Source organism: Orcinus orca, chromosome 7 (assembly GCF_937001465.1).
Source record: "Orcinus orca chromosome 7, mOrcOrc1.1, whole genome shotgun sequence".
Lineage (NCBI taxonomy): Eukaryota > Metazoa > Chordata > Mammalia > Artiodactyla > Delphinidae > Orcinus > Orcinus orca.
The window spans coordinates 9,049,186-9,061,229 of record NC_064565.1 but is presented as its reverse complement, the minus strand read 5'-3'; positions in this window follow the sequence as shown (position 1 = coordinate 9,061,229).

The window sequence follows — 12,044 nt, the reverse complement described above, 5'->3', positions numbered from 1 at the left end:
GTACAGTAGAAACTAACACAACATTATAAAACAATTATACCCCAATTAAAAAAAAAATAAGATACTGTAATGAAGGTGAAAAGACAAGATACAAATTTGGGAAAGATATTTGCAACACATACGACTGACAGATGATTAGTATTCAAAACATACATAAAAAGAATTTCTGTAAATCAAAAAGATAAACAATCCAACAGAAAAATAAGCGAAAGTCATAAGCATTTCACAACAAAAGGAACACAAATGGCAAATAAACATATATAAAGAGGTTCAACCTCTTTAATCATAAGGTAAATAGAAATTAAGATCACAATGATATATCATTTTACTCCCACTAGATTGGCAAAAGTTAGAAGTCTGATAATTCTATGTGCTAAGATGTGGAGCAAGGAACAGTCTTCCATGCCACCAGAGGGTGAGTACTTTAGTTCAACCGCTTTGGTAAACAATTTAGCACCATCTGATAATGCTGAGAATACCTTTATAATGCTCAACACTTTTAAAAAGCAAAATAAAATGACATTGTTTAGAGATAATATATATTTAATAAAACTATTTTAAACAAGGAAATGATAAACACAGATTTCAGAATGATATTACCTCTGGGGAGGCTGAGGTTTAAAAAGGAAGACACGTGGCCCTGGGAACATTCTAGAACTTGAACTATGAGGGGCATTCAAAGGAAAGTGTTATATTGTCATTGTGTTCCATAAATTACATGTATGTTGAATGTTTTGTTTTGTAAACTAAATAGCACATAATAAATATTCTTTAAAAAAAGAAAGAAAAATACAGTGACCAGGATCGCCCCCACACTTTAGCTCTGAAGGATGCCGCCTCCATTCTCCGTGTGAAGGGTCCACGTCTGGGCCCCAGACATGAGGCCTGCTCTCCTCCTGCCTTTCCTTTCCTGTCTTACTTGCTAGTTCATCCTAGTCTCTCAATTCCAGGAAACGAACTTGGGTCTCCCTCCTCTCTGGTCACTCTCAGATCTCTCCAGGGCTTGTCCAGTCTCCTGGCAAGCAAACCACCCTCACTAAAACCCCCCAAGGTATGAGTCCAGTCGGTGGCTCTCCCTTGATCCCTCCTGCTGTACTGTGCATCCTGCTGTCTGCTCTCCACCCTTGGGAGTCCTAGCCCCACATCCCAAAGCGGCCTGCCCAGCCCACCCGGGCATCGCAGCTCCAGGCAGCCAGTTGCTCAGCCACAAACCATGGCATCAGCTCTGACCCCACTTGGGCCCATACACAACCCAACAAGGCATCAGTGGTCTCTACCTTCAAGTAGACTCAGGTTCCGAGCACTTCTCACCACCCCTCTGCTAACCCCTAGCCTGAGCCACCCCATCTCCCACTGCGTTCCTGCTCGGCCCCCCACCCTTGCCCTTTAGTCCCCTCTCTAAATGAAAGTCAGCTCATGTCCCTCCTTCCTGCTCTCTGGTGACTTCCCACTTCACTGAGAGCGAGGGCTGAAGCCCCTGCACTGGCCCAGCAGGCTGGGCTAATTCTGGTCTCTACCTCCCAAACACCCACTGCAGGGCCTTGGCACATGCTGTTCTCTCTGCCTGGAACACTCCTCCCAGACCTCACACAGCTTCCTCCCTCATCTTCTTCAGGCTTCTGCTCAAACAACTTCTCAGGACATCTATTTGTAGTTACAAACCTCCCACTTGACACCCCACCTCCTCCACCTTTATTTTTCTTCTCGGTACTATTCAGCATGTCACCTGTTCTACATTTTATTGACTTGTTTGTTTCTGCACAGCATGTAGGCTCCTGGAGGGCAGAGGTGTCTGTTTCCATCACTGCTGAATCTCCAGCCCCTAGAATGGAGACCAGTACCTGGCAGACCCTCAGTGTGGATTTACTGAACGTTGGAACAGCAGCCAGGTCGAGGCTTTGGGAGTGTGACATAACATCGGTGCAAGTCCCACCACGGTGCCCAGGGAGGATGGGCACTCAGGGTGACCATTCCCTTCCACACCCCAACACCCCTACCAGAAGACACAGGACTATGGGAGGGGCAAGTGAGACAATGCAGGGAGGGGAAGAGAGGAAGAGGAAGGGGGGGGCCACTTTACACACTTTCTCTTGCTTAATATCTGCAGCACTGCTAAGAGGCAGAGGTCATAATCAGAAATTTACAAAGTGAGAAAACCAAGGCTTTGGAAAGGGAGGCCCAGCTCGGACAGCGCATGGCCAGGTCAGCTTTGCCCCAAACCCTGCCGACAGCAGAGTCTATCAAAATGCACTCATCATACTCCGTCTGCTGAGGTTCGGGAAGCTGGTCGTCTGTATGGGAATATTGAGTCTTTTTACACAGTCTCACACAGACAGCTGACCTTGGTTCAAAACCAGAAAGTCTGTGTTAGAGGGAGTATGCTGATGGAGCAAAAGGCACAAGATTGGGAAACACTTGACCTCACTGAGCCTGGAAATCCCTGTAAGACAGGGTGTACGTGCACACCTCACAGGGCTGCTCCAAGGACTCAGTGAGAATGTGTCTGGGAACGGAAGCCACCTAGCCTCGGCCCCATCTCCTCACTCCTCACGCATGAGAGCAGTCAGCTTCTTGGGCTCCACAGGCCTGGCCTCATCTCTGCGGCTGACGTATCCCCTAGGAGTCAGCAGTCCAGGGCTCCTCCTGACAAATGGTCTCCATTCAGTCCGTAGTATTCCCCTGGCCCCCCAATTCATGTCCTTCTCACAAAGTGCATTCACTCCATCCCAACAGCCCCAAAACTCTGAACTCCAAGGCCAAAGTCTCATCTAAATATCATCTAAATCAGACATGGGTGAGAGGCTTGGTATGACTCATCCTGAGGCAAAATTCCTCTCCAGCTGTGAACTGTGAAACCAGACAAGTTATGCACTTCCAAAATACAATGGTGGGACAGGGAGAGGATAGACAATCCCATTCCAGAAGGGGAAATGGGAGAGAAGGTAAAGGTGGTGAGTCCCGAGGAAGTCCAAACCCTAGCAAGGAAGTTCCACCAGATCTCAAGATTGGAGAACAGTGCTCCTTGGTTGGATGCTCTGCCCTCTAGGCTCACTGGGCAGTGGTTCCCCTCCACAGTGCTGCCCCGCAGGGCTTTTGCCCCAAAAGCTGAGGCCACCTCTCCTGCAAGTTTCCACAGGGTGGTCCCACGGCTTCAGTCAGAGGCCATCTGACCTGTTGAAATGAAGCAGTGGCCCTGATGATCTCTGAATACCTGCAGGTCCTTCCCTGTCCTTGAATAGCTCATGCTGCAGCTAAATAGCTCTAGTTCAGGTCCCCTGAAATATAACACTTGGATACATCACTCACAAAGAGGGAAGAAATCTTGATAAAAAGATTGGATTTTCTGCAATTCAGAGCCAGGGGAAACTGACTTCATAAGAGAACAGAGCTGTCAAGTTTCTGTGTTCCAATGCCTTTAAAAAATGTGTTTCATAAAAACAGAGGCAACTTAAATAAATTCATGTCGGGGAAGAAGGGATTTTGGAGAGACTTAGCCATGTCTCCACGGGAAGGCTCAATCCAATGACAGGCTCCACTCCCAGGAGAGGTGTTTATGGCATTCATGAAACATTTCTTTTCAGGGGACTGAACCCCAGAAATGTCTAACATCATAATTATAGGAAATTGGAAAGGTCTATTTCAAAAGATCAGTAGTCAGATAGGACATGAAATTAACAGAGAGCAAAAGTATCTTAGGAGCTAGGATGTGATCACCTAGGAAACATGGTTTTAGAGAAGTTAAAATGAGCTCATTCTCTGAGTCCAGCTGTTGCCATCACCTGGATTCTCCCTAATCCCATCAGTGCCTTTTCTGTGAGGTTCATTGAAGGGCAGCCCAGGTGGGAGGGGTGAGTGAGTGGGACGTGGAAGGTTTAACTCTGTGCCACCTTCAATTTCACTGCACATGTATTGCTGGGTTTCCCCACTTTTCTCATTTCATTTTTGAAAATGCAGCGAGGCTTTTAGAATCTGACATGTGCACAGTATTCTCAAAGACTAAAAAAATTCTATGCTATGTTCTTTGGCAAAAGTAATCCCGGTTGTGAAAGCATATACGTGGAGAGAGGCCAGAGAGATTCTCTGGAGAGATTCCTCACCAGACCCCAGAATCACGACTCGCAGAGGCAGGACATCTCCAGGACATCTAGTTCCTTGCACACCACAGTGACTGGGGATCTTAAATTCGGGATTGAACGAAGACCACACAGGGATTTGTTGAAATGGCTGAACCCATGTCCTGGAATGAAAACTGTATCACAGTGAGTCTTGCAAACAAATCAGTTAAGCTCTAAGATGCTCGGTGCAGACCTGGGTTAGTCTCAGTTAAAGTGATTTCAGCAGGGAGCTGCAGCAACAGTAAGGCATCCTGGGCTGGCTGGAGCTCCGTCCTCCAGCTGACCTCACCCCCCCCCCTGCCCCGCCCCACGCGTCCTTGGCGGTACCCCCTGCTGTGTGGCCTCACCCGCAGGCTGGGAGCAGGCCACATCTAGATAGGGAAACACCTCGAGGCAGAGAGGGGCTGCCCTCCCCTTCGCAAGGGCCCTTGCTCAGAGCTAAGACACTTTCCCAGAGCCCCAGCATCTGCCTACCCCACCCCCACTGTGAGGGAACTGGTGACTGAATCCCCCCGCCTTGGCCAAGTCCGCTTGCCTGAGCTGTCTCACAACAAGAAGACCTCATTCAAAAAAGATTTGTTTTTGTTGTGATCCTTCAATTATTCTCCTACCTGCTGGCTGAGGCCTCAGAGGTTTCCATAATCTAATTAGGCATGAGACTGGAAATAGAAACCCCTGCAGTGAGAGCACACCAGCCAGCACATGCCCAGAGGGAGGAGTAACCCAAGACAACAACAGTAACCAGTGATGGCCAAAGCAAACTCCACGGGAGCCCAGCCCTGCTCCACAAACAAGCCTGCTTGGGCCCCGGACAGGGTGGTGTCAAACCCTTGCCTGAACACAGATTTCTACCTGGGGTGGGGGTGGGGGGGGTGTTGGGAGTGAGACTATTAGAGAAAGGACTCCAGGACTCCTGAGGAGGAAGGATAGTGTCAGGGACAGTGGTGCTGAGACAGGCTGGACGAGCCTCTATTTCTGCTGTTTGTGCCTTGGGTTGACTGTGGGCTTGCCTCTGCCCCAGGCCTTCCATCTCTGAGGCTGGACTTCGCCTGCTATCTTCCCCCTGCACCAGTGATTGTAAGCAGACAGGTTAGGGGGTCCCCGAAGAAAGAGAACCAGGCATGGCTTTCTTTATTTTTTTTTTAAATAAATTTATTTATTTATTTACTTACTTACTTATTTATTTATTTTGGGCTACGTTGGGTCTTCATTGCTGCACACAGGCTTTCTCTAGTTTTGGCAAGCAGGGGCTACTCTCCGTTGCGGTGCGCAAGCTTCCCATGGCGGTGGCTTCTCTACTTGGGGAGCACGGGCTCTAGGCATGCGAGTTTCAGTAGTTGTGGCTCGCGGGCTCTAAGGCGCAGGCTCAGTAGTTTTGGCACAGGGGCTTAGTTGCTCCGCAGCACGTGGGATCTTCCCGGACCAGGGCTCAAACCCGTGTCCCCTGCATGGGCAGGCAGATTCTTTACTGTGCCACCAGGGAAGTCCCAGACATGGCTTTCTTGACATAAGAGAAGCCATTTTGGCTTAAGCCATTTGGGGACCTAGGCCTGGCCACAAAGCTTGCCCTTGAACAGGTCTCAGTAATTAATGATCTTAAGGGGACAAAGGAATGCAGGAACAGAGAAAAGGCAGTCAAACCATCGTGCAGAGGTAAAGCAGAGTCCTAGTTCCTCCTCAAGGACTATACATAATAGTAAATCTTTGAGTTCTTCAGGAATCAAGGTCCCCACTCAGGTGGAGGATGGAAAGATGATGTGACCCTCCTGACTTCAGTCAACTAAAGCTTGGACTCTGTCAACCTTTGCCCCAGTTTTATGCTGAATTCTCCTCTGCTCAAACCCCTTCATGAATATACATGTACCCTTAGCTTAAAAAGTCCCCAGTTTTGCTTTTTGGGAGACACTGCTTTGGGAAAGATCCCCGGCATTCTCCTTACTTGCTGCAAGTAATAAATCCTTCCTTCTCCTGAGCTTTGGCTTGGTTCTGTCTTTTGGCTCCCACCCACCAAGAGGTTACCCAGTTTGGGGGTAATATGACCACTCTTCTCTGATCACCGTGACCTGTGGGGTCCACTGGCTGCAGTCCAAGGAGGGCCTGCCTTCCCCTGGGCACACCTGGAGCAGCTCCGAGCCAGGAGATCAGCCCTGGTCTCTTGCTGCAGCCTCTGGGGTCCTTATTTCTGGAAACTCCCTGCCAGTTCCTGGAGAAGGGCGTGTGCCTTGCCAGGGCCCACACAGTGAGAGCAGAGGACAGGAGTCTTATATTCTGGGGCCAGGCACCCAGCCAGCCCCATGTCCTGGGCCCGACACCTGCCCTTAAATCCTCTAACCCTTCTGCTTGTGTTAGATGGAGAGAGGCAGTCTCTTCCTGGTGGATCCAGTATGAGATTTACTGAAATCGCAATGAAAATGAGCTTCAGGGCTTCCCTGGGGGCGCAGTGGTTGAGAGTCCGCCTGCCGATGCAGGGGACACGGGTTCGTGCCCTGGTCCGGGAAGATCCCACATGCCGCGGAGAGGCTGGGCCCGTGAGCCATGGCCGCTGAGCCTGCGCGTCCGGAGCCTGTGCTCCGCAACGGGAGAGACCACAACAGTGAGAGGCCCGCGTACCGCCAAAAAAAAAAAAAAAAAATGAACTTCAGTAGTACTGGGCACAGCACAGCTGAGACCAGGCCCCAATGGTGCCACTAGCCTGGAGACCCTCTGGCTGTGGGCTGCTCCTGACTCACTGGCAATGTCCCTCAGCTCACCCTAAGTAAGCCGTTGCCTGTCCCTGGGCTCTGGCTGGAGGACTCATGCTTCTAGGCAAGTCTACCAGACCCCTGGGTGCTAATCCTTCTGCATCCAGGCTACACTACTGAACCAGCTTCCAACAGAGAAGTGCCTCCAAAACGCACGTGCCACAAGTCAGGATTTCCATCACGACAGCTCAGCCCACAGAGGAGAGCACTACCTTCTTTAAGCCCTTCCTCAGGAAAGGAAAACTCACGCATTTCTACCAGCTCGGTGGGAGCAGAGCAGACTTTCACCAGGGCTTTGCAATCAGCCACCTCTTTGCATTCATTCTCAACCAGTGATGGCTGGGTGCTTTCCCCTCTGCCACTGTCTTCTCATTTGTTGGATGAGCAAACATGATTTCAGAGCTGGTCTGTGCGGTAAGTACGTCACGCAGGCAAAGTGTGGGGAGCACGCTCTCTCCACGGCCCTCTCAGAGCAGCAAGAGCCCCGTGATGCGAGAGCAGGGTCTGCATGGGTGAGAGCCCCTTGGCACCTGCCCCGTCCTCCTCCAAAGGCCTAGGGTTGCAGTGTGAGCCTACGCTCTGCTTCGTGAGAATCAGAGCAGAAAAGGTAGATCCTCCAGAGAAAAGAAAGCCAAGGAATATGATGGCGGAGGCCCACATCTCCTGCTGGGCCTGCCGGGCCAGTGGCTGATTTAGTTCTGCCAGGCTGCAGCAGGCCTCCCAAATTGGCCGATTGCAGGAATCCATCAACACAGACCGGGTCATGAGAGGAAGGAGGGCCCTCGTGCCTGCTCCTTGTAAATCAGCACGTAATTTTGTAACATTTTTTTCTGATTATAAATCTGTATTCATTGCAGAAAATTAGGAGTTGGGGGAGGGAGAGGGAAAATGAAGAAGAAATAGCAGCTATTCATAATTCTCCTGCCCAGAGAAAACCACTGTCAATAATTCAGCATTTCCTACTGATCTATGTTTTTCAAAGGTGAGGTCTTGAATATTCAGCTTGGTACCCTGCTTTTTTCAGTTAATATTTTACACTATCATTTTCTTACCTCCTTAAATAGTCCCCAAAACATGACCTCTAGTAACAGTGCTATGTCACACTGAGTAGATATCTTTGCTAGTCTCTCACTGCTAAACGTTGGGTTGTTTCCAGTTTTTCACCGCTGTAAATAGCAGTACAGTGCCAATTCGTGTTCACAGAGAGTTTCCGCAGCTCTAAAGCGTCCTCAGTAAGTGCGGCAGACAGTGGCTAGCTGGTCACCTCTCTCCACGCCCTCATCCTCTTCGGCACACAGCCAGGCTGTACTCGGTCTCCACGCCTGTGCCTGAGCCCTGGCCACCATCCAAACCCCCACTCTCCTCCCCTTGGAAGCCACACGTCCAAACGGCAGAACCACTCTCATCTCTGTCCCTGAGTGACCACGTGGAAAATCACCACCCTAGATATCTGCTCAGCAGCCCAGGAGAGCCACATGAACAAGAAACAAACTTTTGTCGTATTGAGCCATTACCTGTTTGGGTCTTGTCGAGGGTTTAGCTGAGCTACTCCATGGCGTTCCTGCCTCGACATCCATTTTGTTTGGCCAAGTGGTCCGCAGGGCCTTAAGCTGGCTTAGCCCCTCGTGCAAGCAGGTGTCCTGGATAGCAGCCCACAGAGTCACAAATAAATGTAAGTTCCTGGTGGGACTCCCCCAGTGACCCCTGTGACCAACAGTCTCCCCCGCCTCCCAGGGCTTCCCATTGTGGGCCCCTTAGGTAAGACCCAGCAGAGCTTTACCAAAACTCCAATCTGATTTTTGGATTAACCAATCCAGCCTTAGCCTGGAAACCACAAAGCACACCCCCATAGACTCTAACAAAGGCACATGCCCCAGGTCCAACCCCACTCTCTGTCTTGCTCTGCCTGGACCTCCCAGGGTGCCCACCCCACCCCAGGCTTACAGTGAACCTTTTCAGGACTGGGAGTAATCAACTTCTCTATCGCACTTCCTCTTGTGCTCATCACCCAGCACCCTGTGCTCCGCTTAAGGAAAGTTAATTTAACATTGGCATCGCAAGCAGGAGGATGCCTCTTAGCTTGCGTGGTTGACTGGCCCTCCAGGCAGGTGATTCTGTCGGGAGGGTCCACACTTGTGGGTGTTGGTTTGCGCTGCTTTGCCCTGCAGCATTCCGCCCATGCGGAGGTGTTGCCTTGGCTTCCCATCCCAAAGTACAAGCTGTGAAAGGACAACCAGAGTCCCCCTGCACCTTGAACATCACTCATCAGAGCTGGTTGGTGCCTCGGATGTGTCCTCCACCTGTTAACACCCCACAGAGGATGAAGCCCCCCAGCAGGTGTAAGACTTTGTGTGTGTTTCCTGACTCTAAGGATGGATGTAGCTGTCGACCGTTAGGAGAACTGGCTAAAATCTTCGAAAGGTCTCGTAGCATTAGTTAACAGCCATGACTCGCCAGTGACAACCCCCGGCCCAACTGTGGGTTAGCAGATACAGGGCCAGGCGGTGGCCTTGGAAGGAAGAGGAGGTGACACCCCATCCCTGACCTCCCAGCACTCCAAGTCCTGACGAGAACAATAGGGACACCTCGAGATCGGGAAGGCACACCTCCTCACACAGGTCAGTGTGGCCACCCTCCCCATCCCCCCAACTCCACCCCACTCCACCCCACCCTATGCCCAACCCCGTCCCTCTGGGGCTGCACACCCGATTCAGAAGGTCAAATCAGTGGGGGAATGGACCTAGAGTCTGTCATACAGAGTGAAGTAAGTCAGAAAGAGAAAAGCAAGTACCATATGCTAACACATATATATGGAATCTAACAAAAATAATGGCTCTGAAGAAACTTGGGCAGGACAGGAATAAAGACACAGACGTAGAGAATGGACTTGAGGACACAGGGAGGAGGAAGGGTAAGCTGGGACGAAGTGAGAGACTGGCATGGACATATATACACTACCAAACATAAAATAGATAGCTAGTGGGAAGTAGCAGCATAGCACAGGGAGATCAGCTCAGCACTTTGTTACCACCTAGAGGGGTGGGATGGGGGGATGGGAGGGAGACGCAAGAGGAAGGAGATATGGGGATTATATGTATATGTATAGCTGGTTCACTTTGTTATACAGCAGAAACTAACACACCATTGTAAAGCAATTATACTCCAATTAAGATGTTAAAAAAAAAATCAGTGGGGGATAATCAAGAATTAGAAACTGAAACTGAGAACTTGGCGTGTCTCAAGATTCAAAATATCTTAATAAATTGTACAGCACTGGGGGAGAAAAGGGGCTGACTGGCTGTTGAGAGAGTTTAATACTAACTCTGAGCTACTGTCCCCACCACAGAAACGAGGCAACTATCGGCACTTCCAGAGACCCCAAATGCATACCCTTATAAAAGTCTCCCGAGCTGAGGGACAAATTCTTGAGAGACGCGGGGGACCCTGACCCCCTCACCCACAAGGGGCCACCCAAGACCCATATGACTAAGTCAACCAGAATCAAAGCAAAGGCTGCTGCCACAGATAATCCCAGTGTCATAATCAAGATTTCCAGTGATGAGGGAGAGTCTTACCCAAAGGCACCAGCCCTAACATACAGAGGGAGAAGCCCTCCCCTGCCCACTTGGATTTGTCTGCCTGGGCACCAAGCTCACCCTACCATCCCAGTTATTACCACAAAGGCTCAAAGCCAGTGGAGACACTAGATGAAGCCCCGCTCCTTCTCCATTAGACTGGTGTGGCCCAAAGGGCTATTATCAGACATAGCAAACCAGATGACTTGGATTTTATCTTCAACACTGAAGGGGCCCCAGTCACCCCCAGATCCAGTGAATTCCTGCAGGGAGCCCTCCTAAGTTACAGGGCTGTGCTCCTCTACCTCGTGGGATCCTCCCATATTATTCAGGAGGCCTTGGAGGGGCTAGACATGCTGGCCTGCCACGAAGGAACCATTCACCCAGACTCCCAGATTTGACAGCACCAAGGCAGTCCACAACCCCAAGGACAGCCCTCGGGGGCCAGGCCCCACAACCCAGTTCACAGAGCAGGCTCTTGGCTCCTGGCGCTAGAGCCCTCGTGCCAACACTGTCAGGAGGCAGCACCTGGGATGATTCTAAACGGCAGAGGGACTTAGGCTGGCAGGTCTGCCAATTGGGGTCCCCAACGGTCTTATACCTGGCCAGCCCTGGTGCAAGCTCCTCTCCTTAAAATGAGCCATCACCTCACCCCAGAGTCCAATCTCCAAGGCCCAGAGGCCTGAAGTCGTGAGGACCCCTCTGCCCCAAGCACTTCCCGACCTGCAGGTTTGGAAGCCCCCCCCAAGGCATTCCCCTAGGGGCTTAGCAGCTCCCCGGAGCTTGTCCTACCTGCCAGAGATGGTTGTCCGTTTACAACTCTGGTGGTCCACTGGGACAAAGGCAATCACCAAACTCTCTTCCTGGCTCTATCAGTCACTATGATTTCAGGTAACCCTTCTCAATCCCCCAAGGGAACCTCATACAGCCTAGAAGGCATAGCAGGTAAAACTGGAATGACAGTGCCAGTGAAGCTGGATGTGCCTATTGGACCATATTTCTGAAACAGTTGCCAGTGGTGGTGGCCTCCTCTGGCCCTCTCTTTTCCTACTAACTGTACAGATGCCCTCATCCAGAGACATATGTGATGGAATACACCCAAATCCCTGGACTTCCTCGTAGGAGTTGCTAAATGAGAGCCTGTCCAACCGCCTTCTCCAGTGTAAACAGTAAATGCACTACAATATAGGCTAAAATAAGGGGCAGAGGGCCCTTGGCCCATCATTGGAGATAAGTTTGACACCAGGTCATTAAGCCACCATCTCACCCTGTAATAGCCTATCTGGCCAGAGTCAAAACTGACCATCAGTGAAGGAGATTAATAATTGACTATTCATACTTAGATGCACAGGTTTCCACCATTAAGCCTCCCATGCCCAGCATCTTAGAGACGGAAGATGTCATCCACAAGGTTCGGAGTCTCCACTTTGCTGCCCTAGATCTAGCCAACATGGTGTGCTCGGTCTGGATAACCGAAGACTCACAGCCTTAATTTGCTTTCACTTTCAAGGGCCCCCACTTTACTCGGGTGCCCACGGGTTATCTCAGTATCCCTGCCAACAAGATCTGAATTCACTCACACTAACCCACTGCCACCTTTGGCATTATATGGA